General features: G+C 44.9%; 1 pseudogene; it reads right to left on the reverse strand.

The window, feature by feature from the left end:
* Positions 1-2,749: 2,749 nt before the first annotated feature.
* LOC120848571 lies at positions 2,750-4,296 on the reverse strand (annotated as a pseudogene).
* Positions 4,297-4,749: the final 453 nt, after the last annotated feature.

A 4,749-nucleotide genomic window follows, 5' to 3' on the forward strand; every position in this document is an offset into this window, starting at 1 on the left:
GCCAATCATGCGCAGTAGCTCCCCCCCCCCCCACCCCCCCCCCCCCCCGGTGTAACAGACGCCGCGCAAGCGTCCATGGATCAGTGACGGTGACCTGGGCTATAAACGCTATACACTAGTGCCACTAAATAAGCCGCTTCAGAGTAACGACACTTGTCCATAGTGTGGCTTAAAACCAGGATTGCCAGTAATAAAAAAAATTATCTGAAATCACAGGAAACACTTTTACGCCCTCCAGAAATGTTTAAACAGTTCGCGACAGAGCAAAGCAATATTACGTGAGCTTCCTGACACGAAATCTAATGCTGAGGAAGTCGCACTTTTGGATCATGACAATTGGCAGTTGCGTCTGCTCTGCATACGCACAAAAATGGTGGCGCCCACAACAATGTCGGGGAATAGAGTGCATCTCAAGAAAGCTCGCGCTGAAAGCTCCGCCTTCAGCGCGAGCTTTCTTCCCTCGCTAACACAAGTGTCTGCGGTACATTATAAGGTGAAATAGAGTATAGGAAGTATTCACTGGCGGCCATAGCTGTGTGCACGACTGCTGAGCGCGTGCTGATGGCGAGCTTCCACAGTTCTTTTGTAACGCGCGTTCCGCACCCTCAAGATTGCCGGTCTTAGCAGCCTATTAATGTGGGCTCGTTCAGAGCATGCGCTCTAAACAGCACCCACAAATATGGCGCCCCGTGAATACTCCTTATAGACAATTGCAAGCATGGCGCCCCGACTGGTGCCGCATGCGTGCAAGCACGTGCATCTTGCCCGTGAACATAGCTGCGGCAAGCTTGCGATTGCACGGGCTTCTCCGTCCAAGCGACGACATGGTGGCGGAATCGCCTTTCTTGAAATACTCCGAGCACGAAGACAAAGAAGCGCATGCCGAGCTTAGGGGGGGAGGGGGGGGAGGGGCATTTCCTCGTGACTGGCTCCAAGCACAGGAGCACACAGTTTTGTACATAGCTGATTAAACTCGTCAAGAACTGAAATCGAATTCAGTTCTTGGGACACGTGATTACATCTGGAGAATGTAAGTCCTGAGAATGAAAAAAATCTCCAGTATCCTAAACATGCCTCCTCCTTCAAACACCACGGAGCTCAAAAGGTTTCTCGGAATGGTCAACTTCCATAGCAAGGTATATACCAAACTTGGCAGACTTTCCAGGTCTTCTTCATAAGAACACCTCAACAGCAAGCGTTTGAGTGGGTGAAACGGAATCTGACATCTCGACCACTCCTGGCACTCTACTCCCCAACGAAAGAGACGATAGATCGGCCGATGCCTCACGCTACCATCACGCCAGGAAGATGAAACCCTTAGGGCAGTGGCCTTTGTTTCAAATCCGCTTACGGAAACAGAAAGAGGGTATTTACAGATTGAAAAGGAAGCCCTCGAGATTACCTGGGCTTGCGAGAAACTACCTTGAGGGATTAACTTTTCACACCGCGACCGATCACAAGCCTCTCACACCATTGTTCACCAGAAAACCCGTAAATGGCCTTTCACCCAGACTTCACCGGGTGCGTATTTGCATGATAAGGTACGATTACACGATAAAAATCTTGTCGTAGCAGACACTATCTTCAGAAAGCCTCCCAAAAGTCACGACAGCTTATGTATCGAAGAGGAGATTAGTGGCATTTGAGCACGCTCTCATTCAACATGTGTCTACCCCAGACGTCTTCCTAGAACAACTGTTGGCAGCTCAAGACAGCGATCCGGTCATGGCCACTTTAAAGAAGTGCATCACCGACGGGTGGGCGAAGAGTAAGTCGGAAGCGCCTCTAGATTGCCTTCAAAACTGGCACTTTAAGGACGAGCTCACTCTGCATGATGGCATTATCGTGAGAGGCTCACGGTACCTTATACCCTTTTTAATGCGACCATCGGTTTTACGGTTCTCAGTCTCACATGATGGGCAGGAAATGGTCATCAAATGTTCAAGGAGGGCTTAAGAGTCTAATAGGTGGCCTGCTCGGACATGACTGGAAGATGGAAAAACTATCTACAGCAAAGGCATCACAGAAGACAAACACTCATTCCAAGTCCACTTTTACACCGTCCCTGGCAAAAAGTCGCCATGGATCTCTTTTACGTGGAAGGCAAGAATTATCTTCTTGTCACCGGTTATTTTTCCCGTTCCTACGGAGTGTCCCTCCTTGAAGACCAAAGATCGGAAACGACTATTATAGAAGCAGTCTATCTTTGCTAGACATGGCATATCGGAAGGGGTCTTAACAGATAATGGCCAACAATTTCGATCGGTATTTGTGTCATACAGCAAGGAGTGGGGCTTTCGACATATTATATCAAGCAGTATCCTCAAAGTAAGGAAGCAGTAGAAGCGGCCGTGAAAATAGCGAAAATGGAGTTTTAACAGTTATCTGACCCTTACACACTTTTAACATATGTGCCTGAGACGTGTTTCTAGTGCTCGCGCTAGAAACACGCCTCAAAGACAGAAGTGCGGGTTAGCTCGCGTTTATAGCTTTGGCTGCAGTCTCAGCTTAAGGGTGAACAGAGTATAGCAAAGGTCGTATTGCTTAGATCTGGTTTGTCCACTGTATGCACGGTCGTTTTTAGCTTAACATATCAGAATACGGGTGTTGTATTTCTTCTTCTTTCATAGGTTACAGAACCTGCAGGACTTTTACGTTCATCCGGGTCAGTACTAGTAACCCACAACATCAGTTAAGCTGTCAGAAGAAAAACTTCTATCTCCAGCAAGGTTGTTCAAAAGTCTCACACTCAGTGACTGAGAGAGAGAGAGAGAAAGAGAAATTAGTTTATTTGAAAGGAGAAGAATGTTATCCCGCGGAGATTGGCAGGATGGCTAGTTCGCACTCAGGGGAGGGAAAGAGGGAAGGTATAGACTATAGATTATAGAGAGGGAGAGAAAAAGAAAAGAAAAAAGAAAAAGGTATGTACACATATATATACATACTTATATACATTCATCTATGCACATATATACACGTATATACATGTACACACATATACACACACACTCACCTATGTGCATATATACAGTATATATATATATACATACACACATACATATACATACATATGCATTAAGGAAAAGAAAATTCTGTACGTTATTGTTTGTTCATGTGAAAGTATGTCCTGGATTTAGAGTATTCGGTCCAGTTTTGTTTTCTGAAGAAAGCGGATGAAGGAGGTCGTTGATTTGACCCTTTCCGATGCTGAGTCCCATGGTCTGAGCAGGTGAGTCAGAAAAAAAGCTTCTCCGTTGGGAAGATGGAGAGAGTTTGCCAGTTCATTTCGTTGACTTGTGTATAGGCTACACTGGCACAGGACATGTTCGAGTGTGTCTGTGACGGCACAGTTCTCACAGAGAGGAGAGTCTAGCTGGCCGATGAGGTTCAGATAAAATCCCGTTGAAGCTACGTTGAGTCGTATACGGTGGAGCGTAGTTTCAGTCCGGCGTTTAAGGCCGCGGTGTGAACGAAAGACAAGGAAAGGGTCAATGCTGTGTAGATGTCTGTAAAAATAAAGCGGATTTGCCCAGAGGGAACTTATCATAGTTTTAACAACACAGCTGATTCTGGCCCTAGCATCTGTTCATGCCAAATGGGATTTTTAAAGCACAGAAGTGATGAAAGCTATACTCCTTCTCACAGGCATTTGCAGTGCAGGCAAAAACATGGGCACGAGCGCGTGACTTTGGAAAGTGCCTTCTATGCACGAGTTCTCCTACAAACAAATGCATTCTGGAGAGCTAGGCTCACGCACCTCTGCCTTTGCCTTTACTGCAGACATCTGTGAGATGTTGTATTAGGGAGTATTCACTGCCGACCATAGCTGAGCTCGCTGCTGTTTTCTTACCACCGGGGAAGAGAGAGAGGAGAAAAACGCTTTTGTACGAATTTTGAGTGGCAAGTTAATCTTCTATAATCTTCTAGAGGGAGAATAGCGACATCTGGGGAAGCCTGAGACATACAAAGGAGAGTCCCGGTGATAAGGGAATTTCTCTTTCCCCTCTTCTCTTGCGGCTGCCCGTGAGCTGACGGGAAACTTTTCCCGGGCATGCGCTGTGAGCAGTTACCTCAAATATGGCGTCCAGTGAATACCCCTTATAATCACTAAAAATTTAAAATTTCATCCTAGTTACATTACCTTAGCTTAGCGCCTTCGGGACAAGGGAAGGATTTAGAGAAGTGACACGAAGGGACACAATACGGTCATATTACTTTGTGATGGTATGCTTGCGCACACTAGCCACCAAATGCGAACATGTTATAGTTATTGTGGCAGATATTGGAAACCATCATAATGGACAGTGTTGACTGTATCTCGTTAAACAACAACGAAAAAACAAAGTCCACATGAAAATATTTTTTTTTCTAAAATGCTGCATGCTATTCCGTTGTTAAATGTGAGAAGTGAGCACTAGGTTTATCTATTTATTTACTTATTTATTTTTATTTGCTTACAATATAGCCTATAGGCGATTGCATGTTCAGGTAGTGTGTATCAACAATAATAATAATAATAATAGAATTTATTGTCGTGCCGCTAACAAAAGCAATGGCACGTCTCCTTTAATTTCGCTATTAATAAAGGGACAGTATGCAACCAACAATGGTCCCACACGTTTTTCGGTGTTACTTTTCTTTGTGCTTCATAAAGACAAGTTTCATACATTCGTTCATTATTTTTATGTACGCGAAATCGTAGGAGCAAATTGAGCTAAAAGTTTGTGATAACGAAATAAATAGGACAAA

The sequence above is a fragment of the Ixodes scapularis genome, unplaced genomic scaffold (genome assembly GCF_016920785.2).
Source record: "Ixodes scapularis isolate PalLabHiFi unplaced genomic scaffold, ASM1692078v2 PGA_scaffold3__209_contigs__length_174095766, whole genome shotgun sequence".
NCBI lineage: Eukaryota > Metazoa > Arthropoda > Arachnida > Ixodida > Ixodidae > Ixodes > Ixodes scapularis.